At 40.1% G+C, this 24,158-nt stretch overlaps 1 protein-coding gene across 8 annotated transcripts in view; it reads left to right on the top strand.

Annotated features, from left to right (window-relative positions):
* CHRM3 (cholinergic receptor muscarinic 3) overlaps positions 1–24,158 on the top strand; it is a 455,156-nt gene that overhangs the window by 409,199 nt on the left and 21,799 nt on the right. The window contains exon 5 of one of the 8 annotated variants that reach the window (XM_070492149.1): positions 19,985–20,043. The exons of the other annotated variants lie outside the window; for them this stretch is intronic. The gene's annotated coding sequence lies outside the window, so the exon portion shown is untranslated. The remainder of the gene's footprint in view (positions 1–19,984; positions 20,044–24,158) is intronic. 8 annotated transcript variants of the gene reach the window in all.

Here is a 24,158-nt window from a genome sequence, read left to right as displayed (position 1 = left end):
AAAAGTGAATACTCTTTGTAAACCTCCTCTGTTTATTTATGTAAAAAGTTAGTGTGCATGTGTCCCTGTCTAGATAGCAAATTACTTTATCTTTGGGCAACATGTCTGATTCACCTGTATGTTCTTCTTCCTTTCCTTTATGCAAACCTCAATAGAAAATTGGTATTTATCAAATTAGATTAAGTTGAAAGGAGAAGGGATAGTGGAAGAAATTACATCTCCTCCAAGCCTATAAAAAACTTCAGTTTTAGAAGTGATCTTAGTGATCTTTGTTTCTATCCTTTTCATATTATAAAGGACTAGAGCTAAATCTTGAAAGAAAGGTTTGGAAAAAAAGGAGAGGATCTGATCTAACTTTCTTAAAGTTTTGGTAAAGGCCCACCTTGGTTGGAGAAGTTAGGAAATACGTTGCCTTCTGTTTTCAAGAATTTTAAAGATTCTACCTATGTAGCTTTTTGGGGGAGAGGGTATATATGATATTTTATTTAAAGTATGAGTCATGATGTAACATCTAATATAAATACCTCATTAAGGTAAATTCATTCCTCTTTAGAATTTTGAAATTTACAGAAAAACATCCGCTACAATAGGCAACATAAATGAAGAGACTACTAAGGATTCCATCAGAAACAACGTCCATGCTTTTGGAATATGATTTTACTCTTCAGTCCCTCTGAAATGGAATAATTCAAAATTAACTTATGATATCCATTCATTCCTTTGGTGATTCATTCATCAAATACTTATTGCACTCCTAAGTGCCAGGCACTGTGCTCAGCACTGGGGATGCAGCCCTGAGAAGAAGAAGCGTCCCTTCCCTTCTAGGCTTCCAGGTGGCCTTGTGGACAGAAAAAATGGCCAGGAGCAAGAAAACACAGCACCATGTGTTTTACCCATGAAAGTGCAAGTGAGGAAAAAGGGTATAAAAAGAAGAAGGGATACTAATCACTAGCAACAGTATGATAAATGAGTAATAAGTGCTACCCAGAAAAGAGAACAGAGAAAATCAATAGGATCAAAGTAGAGCAATGGAGGAAACAATTGGAAATAGAAGAAAATGAAAACAAATTGCTTCTTATTTTCATAGGCTTTCATTCAGAACGTTGGTTTTGGAAGTTCTTAAGACCAATCTAAATTGTTTTTGTTCCCTAAATCCTAAAATGGATAAAGTGGAAAGCAGCTAACTGAATGTTGGAGAACAAAATGTGAGTTAGTAAAATATGGTACAGAAGATGAACTAGGAATGTTATTCATATAATTTTGAAGAGAATGATGTTTCAGTAGAAAGGCTTATAATAAAGCGACCAATACAGAGATATATAAAGGTCTATGGATACATACGTAGACATACATATCTGGAGAGAGAAAATCACTTAAAATATCAACACAGTCTATAAGAAAGGGCAGTTTAAAACATTTGAGTCACAAATAGATTTATTGAAGTAGAATACTTTCAAGATGATTTTTTAATGAATAAATATTGAGTCAAGATATAAATAAATGCAGTTAATATATACCTTTGTGTTTTTAGGCTGTAAATTCACACCATGTTGTGTGAACTAATATACATATCGGATGGATAAGGAAAGAATGCGGGAAAGGAGTTGAATTATTTAGTTATTTAAAAAAAAATTTTTTCACAATGCAAGATATAATTGATGTAACATTATATTAGTTTCAGACATATAATATAATGATTCAATATTAGCATATATTATGAAATGATCACCACAGTAAGTCTAATTGACATCTATCACCATACATAGTTACAAATATTTTCCTCTTTGAAGAGAATTTTTAAGATCCATTCTCTTAGTAACTTTCAAGCATACAATAGAGTATTATTAACTATAGTCACTATGCTATAAACTCCATCCCCAGGACTTATTTATTTTAAAACTGGAAGTTGATACCTTTTGATCACCTTCACTCATTTTGCTCACATCTTACCCCTGCCTCTGGCAACCACCAACCTGTTCTCTCTATCTATCAGCTTGTTTTTTTGTTGTTGCAGTTTTTTTAGAGTCCACATATAAGGGAAATCATTCAGTATTTGTCTTTCTCTGTCTGACATTTCACTTAGCGTAATGCCTTAAACGTCTATTTATGTTGTCACAAATGACAAGATTTCCTTCTTTCTTATGGCTGAATAATCTTCTATCGTGTATATATATATATATATATATATATATATATATATATATACTACATTTTCTGTATCCATTCATCCATCAGTGGACACTTAGGTTGCTTCCATGTCTTGGTTATTGTAAATAATGCTGCAGTGAACATGGAGGGGGTGCATATATCTCGGCGAGTTAGTGTTTTCGTTTCCTTTGGATAAATACCCAGAAGTGGAACTGTTGGATCATATGGTAGTTCTGTCTTTAATTTCTTGAGGAACCTCCATGCCATTTTCCAAAATGGCTGCACAAATTTACATTCCCACTGGTAGTTCACAAGTGTTCTCTTTTCTCCACATCCTCGCCAACACTTGTTATTTCTTGTCTTTTTGATACTAGCCATTCTGACAGGTGTGAGGTGCTATCTCATTGTGGTTTTGATTTGCATTTCCCTGATGATGAGTGACTTTGACCACCTTTTCACGTACCTGTTGGCTATCTGTATGTCTTCTTTGGAAAAATGTCTCTTCAGATCCTCTGCCCATTTTTTAATCAAATTGTTTGCTTTTTTGCTATTTTATTTTTTAATAAAGATCAATGAAACTTTCTATTTTAAATTATAGTTCAAAGATATTATAATGGAACTTACTTCAAGTCATGATATGCAACTTTAAAAGTCATTTTACAAGGTTATCAGATTTGCAAGTGATCATTAGGAGGAATATAGGACAGATATGCATTGAGAGCCAACTGTGTATTGTGAATATTCTGAAATGAAGTTAAATATGAGTAAATTAGCAATTATAACATCATTCATGTGCCATTCCTTTCCAATTAACATCAAAGTTAGAGACAAAATAATGATAGACCTACAAAGATGATTTCAAAATTAAATTCCCTGATTCCTGCTTTATCTCTCATTTATGTAAGACTAGAGGTATCCTCAAAAGATAAACGTAAGAATTCAATTCCTGTGTAGGATATTTAATAAATATATTGAACTTAATTGGCCCAGTTGAATCACTTTCTTCCATGAGCTTTCAAATTCTTCCAGTGTTGTAGAGAGCTAACTTTACAAAGTTCAGCAATGCCTTGATAACTGTGAGGAGAGTTTAAAGCAAATATATCAATTCTATGTACTTTCTGTGTCTTACCAATAATAAACTTCTATAATCTGTGCTACCCTCATTCATACTCCTTTATACTGGATCATTTGTCTTCACTAATTGTTTCCAACCAGATTTCAAGCTCTTGAAAGACTGTGCTGTGTGCTTTTTGACTTCCCTTTCATTTCGCCGTAGTGCTGGGCAGAGTTGGCCTCTAATACCCATTTGGTTGATCATTTGAAATGCATGCAGTGTGTGAACTAAGCAGTCAATGATTTGTGAAGACTTAAGGGAATTGTTTCCTGGTTACTCTCAACAGTACATTTTATTCTATGTATGAATCTCTTTGTTCATAACACCTGGAAAATTCTTGGTTATAACCAATGGGTCCAAACGTAAAGAAGCTAAAGGAATAGTAATTTCATTTGAAGACTTTTGTCTGTTAAAATCATCTGATGTCTTATTAAACAATCTCTGACATCTCTGTGGTTTGAGAGCATTAAACACCACCATCTGCCATGGTGGCCATGTGCCTATAATGAGGGAATATAGCAAGATATATTGAGTCTATAGGCATTTAAGCTTACATTTGTTCTTTGCCCAGTGTGCAAAAGCTTCTCCTGGACACATTTTTTTAAAAAGGGCAAATGCCAGCGTGCTCAACTGTTATGGGCTCTATTTAGCCTGTAGGTGATTTACAGAAAACTGGCTCACATGCCACATGGTTTCATAATGGAAAAGGCTAAGTCACGCACCTTTCCACACTGCCTGTTGCCTTGTCTCTCATGCCTACCGTGCATGAAACATGGGCTCTCTGCCATTGTTATTTCCAGGAAGAAATATAATTCCAAAGTTTTTACCAATCTGTTCATTCTAAATCTCTGTGGCTATTAGGGATTTCCGAAATATTTTTCTATGCAGAGAATATGGAAAATTTACTTTAAACTCTAGCATGTTTCCTTCACCCTTTTAAAGCTTAATACTGAATGACTCAAAAGAATTCAGATAAGTGGAAGGCATTTTAAAGTTAATTGCTCCATTTTACAAATTGCATTGCTCAGATTCAAGAGTAAAAGCCATTTCCTAGTTTTTGTCAGGTACTTCTTTCACTGTGTATCAGATGTCACTTCATTCATAAAGTCTGCAAAGATTTAACAGCCGTATTATGCAGTTGCTCCTGGTAATGCCCTTCACTCTTGACTTTGCAAATTGAAATATGTTTTATTGATCCAGACGCATTAAGTGTTTCAGGCACTCTTCAGCATATTCCACCTTGTGAGCAGTTACTTTAGTATTGCCTACTTGAACATAAATGATGAGTGTCCCTTGAATAAATCTTTGCTTTCCAATAATGGCTTTGTAATGGTCAAAATGATCATGAGTGATCATACATTCCCAAAACATTTCTTAGCACTTGAGTAAAAAAGTTACAGAGGGGTTTTAAGGTTTGAAGTTGACCATTTTGATTAACAGCTTCATTATGCAATCCATTCAGAAAATACGTAACTTAATTTTACATCCAATATTTTTATTTAAGCTTCAGATGAATTACTATTTTCAACCCATCCCCCCACATTAGACAAGAATCTCCTTCACCGGATGTAGACAAGGCAGACTACAAGGTGAGATGAATGCATATTAGTCTATTATATCAGTATGTCCTGTGAACCTAGTCAACATTTATGGGTTTTACTAACAAATGAACCTTTTCTTAGATTCACAACTTGCAAACACATGCAGGCACGCACACACACACACACACACACACACACACACACACACATGCTTGGGCTTTATTAACAGATAAATCTGTCTGCTTATAGATTGACCAGTGGATAAAATAAGAGAATATCTCTTATTGCCTTTTTACATCATAAATAGCTTTTTCTCCCAACAATGATTACAAACACTTTCAAGCATACTGAAAAATTGAACGAATTTTACAGTGAACATCCCTAAACCGACCTCTTAGAGTCAATAATTAGTGTTGTGCTATACTTGCTATATCCACCCATCTATCCATCCAACAATCCAGCCTATTTATTTGATGGATTTCAAAGTGAGTTGCAGACATCAGTACATATTCCCCTAAATATTTCAGCAGGCAGATCAGTGTAACTAATTTTTATGTTTTTGTGTTTTTTTAAATAGTTTCCAAGAAGGGATCATTTCAGATAATCTTAAATATTATAAGCTACTCAAAATTTTAGTCTAGCTGCAAAATCCAATATTCCCCTTCTCTTTTGGGCTTCATTCACTGCTCCCTTGAGCCTGGTGCTAATGGTCCTAACTCTACGTCCTTATCTCTATCCCTTCCTCTACACCACACTGACTTGTTTGTGTAATGATGCAGCAGTTAGACTTCTTAAACAAAGGAGCTCATAGTTGTGTAGGTGATATGAGATCACTACCAGCAAGACAGTTGACAGCCATAGAATATGACAAACCATGAAAGGCAGGGATAGTTGACAAAGTGCCTAACACAGTGCCTGACACATAGATGGTACTTGATAAGCTTTTATGGAAGGAAGGATAGAAAGAGAGAGGAAGGGACAGATGGAAAGGGAGAAAGAGGGAGGGAAGAACACCACTAGCTAGGATGATAAGTGAAGACTTCTTAGAAGAGCTGACATTTATTTGGATGAGAGTTTATTGAGAGTAGTTAAGACACTTATCTTGGTACAAAATTTTAATCAAACCATCAGCTGAACATAATCTTTATAGCACATTAATAGGAATGAATCACTTGCTAAATTAAAAGTAGAGATAGCCAATGAGTACTTGTATTCTTCGTGGCAGTAACTTGGCTGAAGAAAACTTTCTGAAGACAGGTAACATTCAAGAGTGTCTTTAAAACTTACATAATTTTGTAGGAGGCTGTTTAAAGGACTTGAAATTCATATAGAAGCCACAAGGGTAGAAATGAGTGAGTGGCAAGTTCGGGGCACACAGAAAGTTGCTAAAGCAAAAATCAGATGAATAACTTTCAGTAACTGATCCCAGTATTTATAAGAAAAATGATAATATCTCAACACACATCCCATCAGGAAAGAACCAAAAAAAAAATTTTGACATTTCCATTTGAAACCAGAAGGTCTCATATTTGGTAGATGAAAACTAAGGCACCTTTCCCAAGTTGATTTATAATGATTCTGCAACAAATAGGCAAAATATTAGTCTGTTCCCTAAAGATGAGGAGATGAGGTTTATTGCTTTCAAGGATGAAAAATATAAAATAATCAAAAAATTGTGTGTGCATGTGTATATATATCTTATTTCAAAAGGTTTTGAACTTACAAACTAGGTCTCTGGAAACTGAACTAGGATGTGCCATTTGTTTTTATCTATATCATTTTAAAATTCTTCTTATCATTTAGTGATGTCAGAGGCTCTCTTTGAGTAATTTGGACTGTCACTCAAAGTGCCTTTATTTTACCTTGTCTGGGTCCATGAAGAGGACCTGGAAGGCAGCTGGATAAGCATAATGAATGAAAGCACAGTCAGACTTTCTAGTTCACTTGGACACAAAGGTTAAAATAATTTATCAGCTGACAAAGGTTTTGTTCAATTACCCATAAGTCTTTAATTCTGTTTTACCACTCTTGCTATCTCTCTGAAATCTTAGATGTTATAACACAATCTGAACTTGCTTTGGACATTACCTAGTGTGGTCCCTCAGAAAAATAGGCAGTTCAGTGATATAGATGTTACTTAAGATTGTTTATCTTTTAGAAATATGGCGATAAATATGTATAGAAGGCAAAGATTACATAGGTCACACTGTGTCCATCATAACTCTTATGGATTACCAAAGAGCAAGGTGACCTCAAGTTATTCACTTAATGATGCACTTGGTCATTTTACTGGACAGCAAGAAAGCATCAACAGTTAAATTCATCGATCAGTTTTGAGGATTCCTTTAAACTGACATCCTTGTTGAGATTTCACAATATTGCACAACCAGGTGGTGGTGTTCTTTAATCACACACATGAATGCATTCAGTCTGAGTGTATATTGGCTCATCCCTTTCCTCCTCCACACTTCCCCCTTTAGAGCTGGCTCTTACCTTTTATTGTCACTTGAATCAAATCAAAGAAGAGCAGAAAGGAATAAGAAGAGGAACATTAGTACGTGGTGGTTTGAGTATGTGTTCTGAAATCAGATTGCCTAGATTCCTATTTTGGTTCTTCCCCCACTTACCTATGAAATGGGCCCCAAGTTACTTAAACTTTCCGTGGCAGAGTATTCTCATTTGAAAAAGAGAGACGATAATCATACTTGCTTCATACAGTGTAGGGTTTTTTTTCAATTGAGGTAAAATTTATATAACATAAAATTAACCACTAGCCATTTTAAAGTGTACAACTCAGCGACATTTGGTACTTTCACAGTGTTGGTAACGATCACCTATCTCTAGTTTAAGATATTTTCATCACCCCAAAGGAAGTCCCATAGACTGTAAGCAGTCACTCCCCATCCCTTCTATCCCCTTGGCAACCACCAATCTACTGTCTCTATGGATTTATTTATTTGGATATTTCATATAAATGGAATTATATAATAAGTGACCTTTTGCGTCTTACTTCTTTCACTTAACATAATATTTTCAAAGTTTATCCACATTGTTCCATGTATCAGTGCTTCATTACTTTTTATGGCTGAATAATAATCTATTGTATGGAAATACCACACTTTTTTTTACCCATTCATCAGTTTATGGACATTTGGGTTGCTTCCACCTTTTGGCTATTATAAATAATGCTGTAAAGAACACTTGTGTATAGGTTTTTGTGTGGACAAGTGTCTTCATTTCTCTTGGGTATATACCTAGGAGTAGAATTACTGGGGCAGATGGTAACTCTGTGTTTAACCATCTGAAGAACGCGCCTGACTATTTTCCAAAGTGGTTGCACCATTTTACATTCCCACTAGCAGTATATGAAGGGTCCAGTTTCTTTGCATTCTTCCCAGTACTTGCTATTTTCTTTTTTCTTTTTATTTTTTTCATTGTGGCCAACCTAATGGATGTTAAATGGTATCTCATAGTGGTTTTGATTTGCATTTACCTAATAATGAATGAGGTTGAGCATCTTTTCATGTGCTTGTTGGCTTGATATCATTTTTTAAGAAGGATTGATTGAGTAAACATTAGGTAATACTTATGTAGAATATGCCATGTGTCAGTGTGCTAAGTACTTTACCTGTATATACATATATATGTAATCATTTAATCTCGAGATAGGCATAGTATTATTATATGTAAAGTATTTAGAAAAGCGCTTTGCAAAAATAAATGTGAATTAAAAGGGAACAACAGAGAAAATGAGCATAGAAAAGAACATCATAGCTTTCTTTTCTTACTATACCATTGGTTAACATTTATGACTGAATATTGAAAAGATATCAGAGTTGTTTCTCCTGCCTTCTCTGGCATACTACAGCACGCCAGATGGACAACCACTTCCTTGCTTTTGGTTCATCAGCATTGAGGATTTGTTCTTAAGGTAGGCCAGAAGTGCTTGTAAGGCTTTGTTTGTGCATCAACTCGAAAGAAGTCCTAGTCTAGTTATATGTTTGTTTGTTCATTCACTCATTCAGCAAACATGTTTTGTGCCTATTATATCCAGCTTCTGTTCTAGGAGCTCTGTGATAGCAATTTACAAAAATAACGAGGGACCTTCCTTTTGGAGCTTACATTCCCAGGGCAGAACACAGAGAGTAAACAAATAGTGAAATAAATACATAGTACACCATGTGGTGGTGAGTACTATGGAGGAGAAGAAAGGGAGGAAGGGACATGAGCACCGAGAAATGCAACTAAGGGTCAGAGTATGGAGATAGGATTTTAAAGAGAGGATCTGTGAAACCAGATTGAGAAAGTGGTATCAAGTCTTGTCCCACAGCTCCTCAGCCAAATTCCTCCTCCTTCCCCGTCTTTCCCTTTAGCCAATCCTCCTCCTTCCCCTCCTCTCCCTTTAGAGTCCCCCAGTCTAGGAGTGAGAGGAAAGGAAGAGGGGATGGCAGGAAGAGCAGCCACTGGAAGTACAGCGGTATTCGAGTGGCTTTGATTTTCTTTTTAGCCAATCAGAACCCAGAGAGGAACCTCAAATTCAGCCACTCCTTTAAACTGCTAGGGGAAAATCTGCACTTTTTTTTTCATACCCAATCATAATTTTAAGAAAGAGTGACAACATGACTATTTTATTCTTTCTTTACTATTTGCACATGACTCAAAGATTTGGTTTTCCATTTATCACGGCCTATTTATAGTAGCTAGAAATATAAGCTTAGCCATTAGCAGGGACATTTCAACCAACTAACAAACCTAATTTTTCAGAAATGCCCAACTCAGCTACAAGCAAGAAATAAGGTGCCAATTGTGTAGCTAACATCAGAGGTTAGCATAAAACTATTTACCAACAGACATGGCTCAGTTACTACACAGTCAGGAAAGATTCTGGCCTTGAACAGTGGTGTGGCCATGACAGTATGTGTCAACCAGATACACCGCTTGTCTAAGATCATTCTTTCTCTTCCGTACTTAGATCCTCTTGCATGAATTAAAGAGGCAGGGATATATCTGGGAGAAATTAGACAAAGACAGACTTGGGTTTGATTCTTACTTCCAGCATAAAGCAGTGTGGTCTTGGGCAAGTCCATTTCTTTATCTATAAAATGAATATAATACTTATTTTACAGGATTTTTGTAAAAACTACATATAGTGGATAAAAAGGATCCAGGACAGCATCTGAAACAGAGTAGTCACTCAATACATTACAACGGTAGCAACTGTTGTGCTTGTGGTTACTGTTGTTGATAGCATCTGGCCAAAATCACCCTGACCACAGGTGGGCATTGAAGGAGCTTCAGAGATGCTCCAAGCCTCAAATAATGCAAAGGCTGAAATGTGCAGCCCAAAGAACCTGACACTCAGCGGTGGGAAAGGAAGTCTGTCTTCTCTAAATTGTATGCAGTTACAATGAGAAGAAAGCTGCCTAAGGAATTGGCAGATGGGGGAAGTTGCTCAGACAGTTGGAGCTGAGAATGAAACTCAAATCAGAGGGTTTCTGTTCAAATATCAGCTCGCCGTTTACTAGGTCTGTGACCTTGGGCAATTTACTTAATCACTTCACATAAAAGAGAGCCTGTTATCTCTTTTATAAAATGGGACCATAGTAATGTCTATGAAAGTTCACTGTAAACTACAAAGTACTATACAAAAACATTATTATTATTAAAGTGGATGAATACCTACATTTTCACATTTAACAAGCATAGTATCAAAAGTATATAAGCCTGTAAATTATTAAAAATATGCTTGACCATTAATTATTCCTAAATATACATGTAGCAACTAATAGGTTGGAATTGAGAAATTAGTCTGGGCAGCTCAAATTCTTAACATCAAATGCACCAGTGGTATAGCTTATTGAAAAAATTTGAAGCATTTCAAATATCTTTTAAACTAATCCCTAGCAGTTACGGTCATATCTATTATTTTGTTCTTATAATATCCTGTGAGCACTGTTATTATTATTCATATTCGGAGAGGGTAAGTAAATTAAAGACCACAGAAATATGGCCCCCAATACCTCATAAGTCACTTAGTGGGGGGGGGGATTATGACTAAAATTTAGGAGGTTGTTTTTCTTCTTATCATTAATGACTATTATTAATAAAATTCAGTTTATATTCTATTGAGTGCATTCTATGAGTCAGGCCCTCTGCTAGACCCTAGGGATCCGATGTGAGAAAAAGCAGCTATGGAGCTTATCAAAGAGAAGAGAACTGTTAGTCCAATAACCACATAAATAAACATAAAATCTCAGAGAAGCATTTTTGAAGGCAAGCGTTTTTGTACTATAGGAGCCTACAATGGAAGATTGATGTAAATGGAGGATCAGGAAAGATTTCCTGAGGAAGCAATGATGGAGTTGAGATCTGAAGGATAACTGTGTATTGACATAGCAAGAATGAACATAAAGAACATTCCAGACGGAGGAAACAGCCTGAGCAGATTGTAGTGAAGAGAAACAGGGCCAACGTTAAAGACCACCAAGGCATTGGTGTGCAAGGATGGTGCAGAGAAAGGTCCAAGATGAGGCTGGAGAGGTAGGCAAGGGTCAGCTCCTGGAGGGCCACATAGGGCCTTGTAATTGTGCATGTGACCAAGTGGGGCAAGGCAGGGGTACAGGATGTGGAGTAACATGTTTAAGGCCACATGGACTCATTAGTCCCCTTTTCACAGAGCACCTAGCTAAGCTCCTGAGAGGTGAAAGACAGCTCTAAGGCGTTTGTAAATGTCCCTGAGAAATTCAGATGGAGATCTTCCAATCCAATGTTTCATTTTGTTCTCTTGTTCTAGGCCTTCCTAGTTCTAGGAATTTTAGTAAGTGATTAAGCTGATTAAATCATTAGAAAAGTGAAAGAATGTTTTAGTAGAAAGAAAAGAATAGTTTTTGGAGACATAAACAATTTTACAGATGGGAAATTAAATTCTCTGAAACAGGCCTCTCTTGAGACTATCTGTGGAGCCCAGACTAGAGCCATCAGAAAAAACCCAGCAGAACAGCTGGCAGTAAATCAGCCTTCCCCTCTGGTTTGCAGTGTGGGACGAGCATGACACTCTCCAGACCCCAGCCTCTCAGTTTAGACAGGGTTGCTTGTTTTAACGAAGGCTGCAAAATCAAGGAAGAGACTGCCAAGCCTTCTGAAACCTACGGAATTTCATCAAGATTTTCTGAGTGTTATCTACTATGTAAACACAAGGGGAAGTTTGCCAAATTTCTCCATAATTATGGAGACTTATAGAAAACACAACTTTCAGGCTAGTTTATTTCCCTCTTATGTGAGAAATCTAGGCTGTGAAAAGGGAAACTGTGTCAGAAAATTGAAACATCCCTGCAGCATAACTTCTTGGACAGTCGTCAGCCCTTTGACTTCATTTATAGACGAAATCGGGAAAAAACATTCATAAGTACAGGTTTATCAAAATAATCGGTGCAGTGATGACTAGACTTTGGAAGTCATTAAATGACAATTTCAATTGTTATTTTTACTTTTTGTCTTTGCAGAGTCCCAAGAGGATAGCAGAACACATACGAAAAAATAAGGATTGAAATTTTAAAATAGCTCTTAGAGGTAGAGATTTGCAGGTAGAGTGTGTTTGAACACGTAGGCAAATAATTAAACTTAACGTTTTGATAGTTATTAATTTGATTTCTATAAGTGGCCTATTACTTAGTAACATGTTGTGAAAATAAATATGACTAAGACATTCGCACTGCCTCATAAAGCAGAAAGCAAAATAAGGAGCTTCTAGGCTCTGAATCACCAACGTGCAGCCCACGTTCATGAACCTTTCTATTTGGCTATGTAGGTCGAAGCATATATTCCTACGAATTAAGGGATGCTTTAGGGAAACAATCACAACTGTTTTCCAATTTATTTTCAACCTTCTAATTCTAAATGAAATGCTCGTCAAAAAAAGATTTAAAGAAAAATGTCCCCCACCTTTGGATCATTAAGGTAGATGTTAGGTTACAGAATCCATTTATTTAAATAAATGATTTTGAGCCTCAAGATATAAGGAGGCGTTTTTGCCTTGAGGGAGCCTCCAGTCTAGTTTTGAGACTTGGAGTGGGAGGTGGGAGGCTGATAGAGGATGGAACCAGAACTCAAACCCGGGCCTGTTTAACTCCAAACCCTGTCCTCCTAATGGCTAAACCTCATCATCTCATATTATTTGGGTTCTTAAGACGCAAGGAGGACGCGCTTTGGATATAAGCTCAGACCTTGTTGCTCTGAAGGCAGAATGATATGTTCAGCAGTCCTCTGAGAGGATGGGACAACGACTGGTCTTTATTCTGGTTGTAATAGCAGCACCTTCAGTGACCCAGCCAGCATCTTACCAGGCCCTGAGTAGGCAGGGCCACCTTCTGTGTGGGCACCTCAGACTCAGAATCCCCGGGAGCAGGACACATCAAGGCCTGAGTCGCTTTACAGTATGAGTGACCTCACTGGCCAGAACCTTGTTCCAAAGCTCCTTAGTCCACCCAGTGGAAGAAATCTTATCTAATCAGTAGCAGCCAGGGAGGGTAGCTGAGAGAACCACCAGCGGCTGCTTCCTTAAAATGGGAACGTGACAAGCACTGAGTCTAGACAGTTTCCAAGGGGAATTCTACCAAACCTTTTAAGAACAGATTACCCAGTGCTGTTAAAAGTGTTCCAGAACAGACTGGAGTAGGGGAGAGGACCTAACAATTTCTTTAACAAAACAAGCATACAATGCTATAAAACTCGCAAAGGGAAAAAACTACCAAACAATTTTATTTTTGAAAACTGATGGACTGACCGTAAATATAATGGTAGCAGACAGGATACAGCAGCACACTAGAAACAAACACCCCATGACCAAGTCTTGGATATTCCCAGAAAGTAAGAATCTTCACCATTTTGAAACCTATTAATACAATTCAGTGCACTAAGAGATCTAAGGAGAAAAATAATGTGCTCTTCCACATAGATGCTGAAAAGATATTTGATAGAATTCAATCCATTCTTGACCAAAAATAAAAGATATATATAGAAATGTAACATCTTCACTCTCAAAGTAGCATCAAGCCTAAAGGGGAAAGACTAGGAGCATTTCCATCAAATCAGGAATAAGACATGGATGGTCACTATCCCCATTATTACTAAAATTGTTTTGAAGTTGCTGCAATCAAACAAGAAACTAGAAGTATGAAAGTTTTTTTAGATGATTCTCTTGGATTCTGTAAGTATGGAATTGTATGCAAATTAAACTATCCAAGACCTCATTTTTTACCTATCAGATTGGAGAAGACTGACAAGCATGGTGACGTATTATGTTGTCAAGAGTGAGAAGAATCTAACACTCTGATGTGTTGCTGATGGGAGTGTAAATTGGCACATCTTCTAAGATGGAGAATGTGACAACATCTATCACAATTACAACTGCGTGTGTCCTTCAACCATCAAGTCCACTTCTGTGAACACTTACACCTATTAGTTATGTGTTACATAGGCACAAAATGAAGAATGTACATTGCAACATCATGTGTGACAGTAAAAACACGGAAAAACCTAAACGGCCACCAGTCAACTCAATTGTGATCCTTCCATACAGTGGTGTCTAATGCAGCCATAAAGAGAATGAAGAATCTCCTTGTGAAAGCACGTGGAATCATTCTCCTTGAGGGCATATTAAATGAGAAAAGGCAAGATGGAGAGCAATATCTATAGTAAACTATTTGTGTTCGGCATGCTCCTATTTGTATAAAAAGAGAAAAATTGAATATATAAACTTGTATATGAGTAAACTACCTCTAAAAGGAATCACACGATACGGAAAACATTGGTTGCCTATGGGGCAGAACACTGGGTGTCTGGGGGATAAGGATGTCAAGGAAACATGTTCATTTGGAGCTTTTGAATTTTGAACCATCTGCATATATTACCTCCTCAAAAAAATAAATGAATAAAATGCAAATTAAGAAAGGAAAGAAAAGGCAGAGAAAGAGCAGTGGAGTATGGCAGGAACTTAGAGTTGAGTGGTTGCTCTGGTCCAAGTGGCTAGAAGGACACATCACTGGAGTAGGGTGAAGGGCAGGAGGAGCCGTGTGGGCACTCCATGTCCGAGGAACGCTGGAGCAGAGGGGCAGGGCTGGGAAAGTGCAGGAGGGAGGATCTTCAAAGGGCAACGGGAACTCAAGTTTGACCAGAAAGAGCAGAGCGAGAATCAAAGGTAGAAACAGTGGGGCAGCATTGCCTACATTGGGCACCAGGCTTGAAGGGGGTGCATTTCACTTTGCGGACGATGGGAAACCATCAGACGCTTTTCATTAGGGAAGTTCCATGACCAAAACTGTTCTATTAAAAGCTTCCCCTGTTACCAAAAGGGAGAATGAATTTAAAGGAAAAGGCACGGCACGGCACGGCAGCCACTTGAGCTCAGAAACTCATGCCTGTTCAGCCCTGCAGCCCCTGTGCCTGGAGCAGTGCCTGCTGCAGAGCAGGCAGCCATGCAGGCATGGCCATGAGCACTTAGCACGTGCCAGACACTGTTCTAGCATGTTCCATGAAGGGCTGATTTAATCCTGGCAACAACCATTCTACTCTTGTCCCCATTTTACAGATGAGAGGAATTGGAGCTGGGAGTGGTAAACTTAGAAAGCTTACCCAAAGTCACAGCCAGGAAGGAGTGGAGCCTGGATTCACCAAGCACTCTGGCTTTAGAGTCTGTGCTCCTAAAGATCATTAAATTCTGTTTTAAATGCCTCTGTAAACTATGATTATGGCAGTGGACATGAACAGGAAGGCAAGGACTCAGGAAAAAAACAAAGACAACAGCACATAATCTGGGAAATATTAAGGTGACATCTTCACATTTACCATTAAATTAGATAATGAATGTGAAAGTAGTTTAAGGAGAAAGAAATGATAATGCAGCATATCCCATCATTCGTTCAACAAATATTATTAATTATTGTGTGCAAAGAAATTCACTTGACTGGATATATATCCCCACTTAAAATTTGCCTATTAAAAATAGTAAATATCCTTTACTATTAATCACCTGGGATTAATAAATCTTTCCTTGGGATTTTGCATACGTCATGCTATTGGATTCCAACAATCATGCAATAAAATAGATATCACTACCCCCATTTTACATGGGAAAAATGGATAATTATCCATGGAAACTGCTTTGCCAAAGGTCGCCAGCTGGTCTATGGTAGATGCCCACTCAGACCTAGACCTGCACCGTCTCACTCTGGAGCCCTTGCCGAGGCTCCGAGCTGCATCTCTCAGCTCCCCCCTCCCTGCTAACCTCAGAGCAGGAAAGCTTGCACAGAGGTCTTTTCTAGCCTAGAGCTCAAACCCAAAGCCTCAATCAGGTACTCACAGTAGGGAGAGACATTGCTCAAATTGAAATAAAGTTATAAAACAAATAAATATAATGCAGTGCCTCCTCCCTGACACCAACCCTGGAGAGGGTTTTTAAATGAAGATTGTGCTGAGGACAGCAAAGCTTGTACATCCAAAATCAATGGGTATATGATAGTGTTCTGCATATTTGAAAACTGAATCAGATCATAATAGGAATATATCCACTAGGACAAGGGCATTTTCTAAGTGATGCTGAAAGTCACATACAGTATGCAACTTTCATGATGACAGAACCTAGGAGCATACCCACAGAAATATAGTGTATTCTTAAGCTATGTCTATAGCCATGGCTGCTGGGGCCCAGGCACAACACACTGCCTCCTATGTTACCTTCCATCTCTCCTCCAAAGGCAGCCGTAGACTGACTGCAGAACTGGCGAAGTCTCCAGTCCCCAGAAGTGACAGGGTGCTAGATTTCTTTTGGTAATCAGTGTCCTTTCACATGGACTTTGGAGGAGCCTGCTGTCACCTGTCTTGTATTGAGCCAGACATGGGTGAGCAAGGCGGAAACTGAGGCAGAGCAGAAGCCCACTGATGGCATACCCACAGCACTCCTGTTCCAGACGCTTCCTTATCCTTCCTTCTCCTGCCTTCCACACACTGTAAAGAAATATGAAACACAGACCCCTGAAGGAGTTAGCAAGAAAGTACTACTGTGTGGGTGAGAAATTAAACTGCTCAGCAACAGCCTTGGGCGCTTTCAGAGAACATACGGGAAGTACTGTAGCATGTTGTGGCCTCCCGTAACCTTAAAGGATAATGCTACATGAGGGTACCCTAGTACAAATTTCCACTGGGCATGTTTATCTTACAGCTCTCACTAAATACCACATGTACTTATTCACATGGTGTAGCTGGACTGCCACCCAGGGACCACATGGAGGTGCTGTTCTCCTTATAGTCTCTCTGTCTGTCTGTCTGTCTGTCTGTCTCTGTCTCTGTAAATGGCTGCTCCTGACCTTAAATGCTAATTGAAATAGATACAGGTATTTCAAAAGAAACACCCCAAACAAAGCCCATTTCACTGTGAATGTTAAGCTGCTGTTTCCCTCACCCTCAGCTTCAAGCCAAGTCCATGTCCCCATCCCAGGAAGTCCTCAAGTTCATTCTCAAGCACCATCAGATGCACAGCATCCTCCTTTACCTCCCTCCCCCCGCCTCCCTGGCCAGCTGAATAAAAGAAGAGCCACTTCTTTTCCACTACAGATCAGCCATGAATCGGGGAAAAGACCTCTGAGCCTAGAGTCCCATCTTAGCCTTGCAGGAGTAAATGAATTCATGAAAGTATAATGCTGAGAATGGAGCCTTGGCTCCTAGTAAGCACAGTTGTTATTACTAATGCTGTGACTTCATGTCTTTGAGCTTCAGTTTCAAGAGTGAGAAAATGTGGATAACAGCCTGCCTCACGTGAAATGAGTATACCCGAAAAATCACGTTCTAAATCTTAGGTCGAGTTCCCTAGAAGCAGAGCTGGGTGCATGGGCGTGGGGAGGTAGGGGAGGAATTCCTGGGCCAGTGCTGATGGGGGAGTGTTCTCAAGAGCCGAGCAAGGATAGGTCCTGGCTGGAGCCTGCTTCAGCCTGATCCCAGGAGAGCTCTGGGGCCCACCTGTACCTCAGAGTTGGTCCCACCCTGAGGCAGGGTCCCAAGGTGAGCTGCTGTGAGTTATCAGCCCCAACATAGCAGGGCAATGGGAAGGGGAGGTCTGTGCTCCTGGTAAATGGAGGGAGTGTGTGCAAGTGGGACACCAGGACACCGGGAGCACCAAAAAGAGCCATAGAACATCATAGATACAGACTGTCCACCAGGTGTGAGGCAGTGTGATACAAACTGAGAGCTCAGGCTCCAAGGAAGACCACGGAGTTGAGACACAGTCCTAAAACTGATGGGAGGCAGGTCAGAGTGGTGTTTATTCATTCTTCCCCACTTCCGGCTCTAACCTCTCCATCTGAAAAGAATATGCAGTCAAAACAGTCTTGTAAGCCTGGAGCATGATAATTAGGCAATTAGATGGGACACTGAATTCACTTGACCCAGAGGCCTGCAGCTTTCGTCGAGGAGAGGCGCCTTAAGTGGCCTCTCCCTGGGCTGCAAGATCCACCACAGGCAAACGCCCGGTCGCCTGGCACAGCCTGAGTCAACCGACCACACTCTCCGGAGCGAGCACATCCCAGACCTGCGTCCACCCCCAAATGTCCTTTCCTCCCTCTGACCCCCAGAGCTGTCAATTGGAACCTAGTACTGTATTTACTGCCTCTTATTAGGTGTTATCTCTTCATGCGCATGTATCTTCATTTGCCCAAATTGTGAATTTCTGCAGGGAAGAGCTGTGTCTAAATTTCTTTTTGTGCCTTGTTCTGCGTGGGTGTTTGGTGACTGTTCGTCGCTGGGACATTCATTATTTGATGATTAGAGCAAGCGACAGAGGTTTCAGGCAGTTGGAAAGAAGCGGGGAGCCTGTGACGGGAAGGAGCGCTTGGAGTCACTTGCAGCTTATTGATTTTTGGTTTCGGATATGTTGTTGTCTGTTCAGTTTGGGGGCCGTTCCGGTGTTCTTGTTGGTGAGCGATTCCTTGGTGCTGGAAGCCGAGTGGGATTAAGGCACGTTCTACAAGGTGTTCCCGGGAAGATTCTAAATGTGTCAACAGCACAGTCCCTGCACACAAGGAGGTGATTATCTAAGGAGGGAAAGAATAGGCATTTGTATGCAGTGCTGACAGAAGGAAATAGATCTAGAAGTCACATCTCTATACAGTCACCTGTTTATAGCTAGGGACATGAAGAGAGGCAAGGAGTGAAGAGCTGAGCGGCCGTCCATTTCCCAGGGACGTTGCAGTTGTCCAAATAAGCAGAATTACCCCTTCCGGGCAGGGGCACAGATGAAACCTTGTCTGTTAGTTTCCTGTGCTGGCCTTCAGTTGAGTCATATGATGAGGATTAATATTGTTTGTTGAGTGTCAGCAATGTGCCAGACATATGACACCATCCCTTCCTGGGAGCACAAAATGGATCAGCTGACAAGGTGGCTCAGTCTCAGAGGTGAGCAGTTTCAGAGTTTTGCGGGCTGCTTTTACTGTTCATTTGTCCTTTGGATACTTTTTCCCCCAAATTTCACTTGGTGTTCTGGGAAGGAAGAAAGCACCTCCTATGTGTTCTGTGCTGGGCGCTCACTCTGAGGCTGTGCTGCTGGACTAGCGGTCAGCCTCGTCAGCCACCTTCCTTAATATTAAAATCTGTCTAACGCAGAACTGCTCTAAAGAGACCCTGCTTTCCATACATTGTCACTGGTGCATTGAATAGGTGAGTGATCACAGGTGCTGGTGTGTTTATCCTCTTTTTGACTCAGACAGGCCATTCATTAATCTTTGCCTGAGGCATCCCTGAAAGCCAGCTTCCCTTCCAGTGAGCAGGCGGAATAGTGATAACAAACTACAGAGGTGATTGTGTTTTCCTCCTCCTTGTATTATCCAGACTCACAGTGTATGCGCTGCGATTCTGATCTAAGGTACCGTGACTGACCACCCACCCCCGCCTGCCCCCAGCAGTGTCTCCGCTTTGAGATGTGTTCCCAATGGTTCTGCAAAGTTTGGACTGGGGAATCACTCCACACTTAGGAGTGAGAGAAGATGATCAAGAAAAGCCGAAAGTTAGTATTATAATAGTATTTCTTTAAATACACCATACTACATATAAAGAGGATGTCTTGGGTTGAAAGAGTGAAGGATGGCTGGGGTGCACCACAGACTAGCCTAGGGGGTTATTATGTTATTTTCTGTTTCAGATTCAGTATGGATGGAAATCAGTGCTGCAGGAAGCCTGACTCAGAATGCAGGATTAGTGGTTCGTTTCTTCTTCGCTCTGCTTTGTCTTGTTTTATTCATTTGTAATATGTCTCTGTTGTCATATTTTGTGCAGATACTTACAGTTCCATGAGCCACCCAACCTAATAGGGATTCTGGAGCTCCAGTGCTTACTGTGGCCTTCACCTAGAATAGTTTCTCCTTTTCTCATCAGTAAAAGGCAGCATTCCCAAATATTGCCAAATATGAAAATTTTTGGCATTGAAAATTTTAACTGGGACCAAGAATGAAAAGAGTTCTGGGGCCATAAATATGTCCATGTTTATATACAGCCTCCCTACTTCTGATTAATTTCAACAGTTGTGTTGATGCAATTCTACAAATAGAAGCAAAAAACAATTAATCCGTGGCTGTTTGGATAAACTTGGTAAAGTGGCCAGCACTGCTCACCTCCGCCGTAGCCTCTGGTCACTTTGGGAACTGCTGGTGTTTCTTCTGTCGGCGAGGCCTGTGTTCCGGGCTCGCTCTAACCTGGAGCTAGAGGCTAGAACACTAGGTCAAGGGGGACTTATGTGTTTAGAAGGGTGGCAGCATAGTGTGGTCAAATACAGATTTTCCATGAGTCAGAAGATCTGAACCTTTGTCACGTTGCCACTTTTCAGTTTTAGACTGAAACTCTAAAGGCCTCAGTTTTCATGTTGTAAAACGAGGTGCTGACCTCATGTGTTGGTTGAAGTTGGCAGGCTGGTGACTACCTTCCAGCTCTGACACCCTGTGACAGATCACAGCACCAATTACGCCCAACAGATGTTTGACATGGCTGAGCCAGAAAGAGGAGCAGCTGTGACGAGAATCCTCATGAACAGAACTTACTCACCTGCTACGCGTGAGAGGGGCCCAAACCCAAAATCACCTCCACAACTGAGCAGTATGGGGCTAAATGATTTATCCAGAAAACTGAGAAGAGGCAGGTGGCGACATACATCGTTTCCTGAGGCAGCCCCCTTTAAGCCTGGGTCCTCGGCAATCTACTTTTATACAGAAAAACGAAAAAATGGTAAACATTGTACTTGTGAAAATGTCCAATATCAGCAGAAGTATAAAAATCAGAATATAACGTTCTGACAGCCTGCAGTCAGGCTGGACTGTGGCATATTTTTAGCATCGTGGGTATGTTTTTTCAAGTCATATACACGCTGTGATAGATGTCATGAATAGACCTCAAAAATCAGCAGGCTCTGAGTCCCTCAGAGCATAAAGCCACCTGCACGAAATGGTGTTTTAGTCCAGGTTTCTCTCGTTCAGCTTGAAAGTTTTATAGAACCACCCTCTGGTGCCTATTTTTCCTTCCTAAACTGCATGAAGAATCTAGGACCAGAAGATTGTTGTCTCTAGAAAGTACTTTTGAAATGACCCAATATAGGAATTGCCAGGGAAGCACAGCTCTCCATGGGATCTCCAAACAGCTTTAAAATAATGGCTGGGCCCGCGAGGACAGTCAGGATGGATGCATCCAGACACAGCCGGGGTCTTCACGGCTAGAACTGTAAAGAAGCTAAAAGCCCACCCTGGGAACATGATAATGGGAGGAAACTTTTCTAAACACTGCTTTGTCCCTATCGCTTCCTGTTGAAAAATTGGGGGCAGATCTCTATTAGTTTTAGATGAGTCTAAACTCCAAAACCAGGCCCCGCACAGTTTGCTGTTTCTCTGCCTCTCTGTCTTTCTCACATTTCTCTGTATGTGAACTGTCTGGGACTGGCACCCTCGTTTCGTTTTCCTGTGCCTATGCCAAGCAATTCCTGATCCTGGACTTTCCTCCCGAATCCAGGAACTGGCTCTTTACAAGCCAGCTAACGTCCCCCTCTCCTCCGGGTTCTGCTCATAACGATCAGGCTCTCGGCACGGTGCTCACTGAATTCTGAATACATGAGGACTGTCACTTATCTAACGCCAACCATGTGCCCAGCACCAACTAGGAAATTTACATGTATCCTCTTATTTTATCCTCACAAGAACACAAAGAGTTAGGCGTTATGTCCATTTTATAGATGAGGAAGCTGAGGCTCAGGAGAACAAGTGACTTGCCAAAGGTACCAGCACGAATCTATGGAACCGCTTTTGAACTTAGTCAGTTTGAACTCAGTTTGAACTTCACTGTAGGTTTCCTTCACACAGTGTCCTTGCAACTTTAGTTTAGTTTTAGAACGTATATGTATCTTCATGTATGTGTTCAATGTCCAAGTCAAATTTAACCCTAAAGGCAGGGTCAGTATATTATATATCTTTGTATCTGTCTGACTAGCAAAATGCTCAAAAAGTAGTTGTTCACAATTCAATCATTTCACAAATACAGTTGAATGCAACTATGTGCAAAGCCTGCGTCACGTCCTGCGTAATATTACGGCAGTAATTAGACAGACACCATTTCTGCCCTTCAGGACCCATAAGACTTGAGAGTAGGTGAGTGTTACAAAGAACGCTAAACATGTTTCTATGGCAGAGGTCCACAAACTTTTTCCGTAAAGGGCCAGAGAGTAAATATGTTAGGTTTTGCTGTCATCTGCTCTTGGTTGCAACCATTCAACTCTGTTGTAGCGTGAAAGCAACCGGAGACAACACATGAGCAAATGGGCCTTGCTGCCTTCCAGCAACTTTACTTATGGACGCCAAACACTGAACTCCGTACACTTCCCATGCGTCACAAAATGTTATACTTGTGATTTTATTCTGAACCACTTAAAAATATAAAACCCATTCTTAGCTCGCAAGCCTTACAAAATAAGGGGCTTGCCAGATTTGGACCACGGTCAACCCCTGATCTATGGAACTATGTAACAGCTGGGACCTAACTGAATTGTGTGTTTTATTGACAATAATGACATAAGGGGCTATATCTTAAGACAATGTTGTGTAGCCATTGTTGTTTTATGTTCATTCGACCTCAAATTGTTGGTCTTCTTCTCTTGGTGTTGGATTTAGCATGTTGGGGAAAATGAATTGCAACTGGTCAAAATTAACTGAAAGTTAATACTTTTCTATATAACATTTCTTATGATTTCCCTTGTTGTTTCTTCCAAGACAATATCAAATGAATTAAAGGACAGAAACTTCTATTTAATTGCTCCCTCCATCCCCAAATCAGAGCACTTATTGCCACTCCCACCTCCTCCCCCAATGCTCCCCCTTGGAGGTGGTCTTACACAATATTGGAGGAGAAGTAAAGAGAATCCTCAATACTTGACTACATCTTTATCTTTAAATTGTGGAGATGGGGGCATCAAAAGGTTGATTCCATACCTTTCCCACTGGTAACTTGCTGAGTGACTCCACTTTTGTTTAACAGTCAAGACTGAAGAGTGGTGGAACCAGCACTGGTTCAGTCTCAGCTCTCCTCTAGATGTTAGTGGTATTAGCCCATTAGATAGGAATTAATTGAATAACCGGCTTCGGTATAAGAGGTCTTCTTGCATAACTTAACTATTAGTTATATACAGAGATAAAGAGCCCCCACATCCTTATTAGTGATCTGATTTCTAAATGTTAAAATATTGGTGTGCATTTATTGTTGACACAACACTACTTACAGCTCCTGTGGTTATCAGCTTCAGAAAGCAGCTGGAGGTAGTGTAAGCAGAAAGGAGAGTTGGTGATATGATAGCGAGGTAAAGCAGGAAACCCAAGGCTGGGAAAAGGGCCAGGCTTATGTGGAACCCTAATTGGGAGCTGGAAAGCCATTTGGGCCCCAGGCAGGACTATGCCTGCAGCTGTGCCCCAGTCCTCTGCAGACCAACTCTCTCCACGTCTCTGTATAAGTGTCCTGAGTGTTCATCTCCACCATGCCTGAGACTCACCTCCACTGACCTGTTCACTGCCCTTCAGTCCCAAATACACATTCCTGGGAAGGAGAATGCCATCCAACCTGCTTGGGTCAGTTCACCCTGGCCAATCCTGTGTGCCAGCACCATGGGGTTAAACAGCCAAAACTAGGAAGCCAGAGGGGTTTTACTGAGGTAACTCTACATTTGGGGTTCACTATATATATATTTTTTTAATTTTGGTTATGCCAGCAATCAGTTCCCCAGAGTGTTTATTTTCAATCCTTTCATGAACTTTACTTTTTATAGCTTAGCTTGCAGGGTCACCAAAGGATGT

Source organism: Equus asinus, chromosome 2, assembly GCF_041296235.1.
Source record: "Equus asinus isolate D_3611 breed Donkey chromosome 2, EquAss-T2T_v2, whole genome shotgun sequence".
NCBI lineage: Eukaryota > Metazoa > Chordata > Mammalia > Perissodactyla > Equidae > Equus > Equus asinus.
Note: the sequence above shows the minus strand (reverse complement) of the source record. Positions and strands in the feature narration are given on the sequence as shown.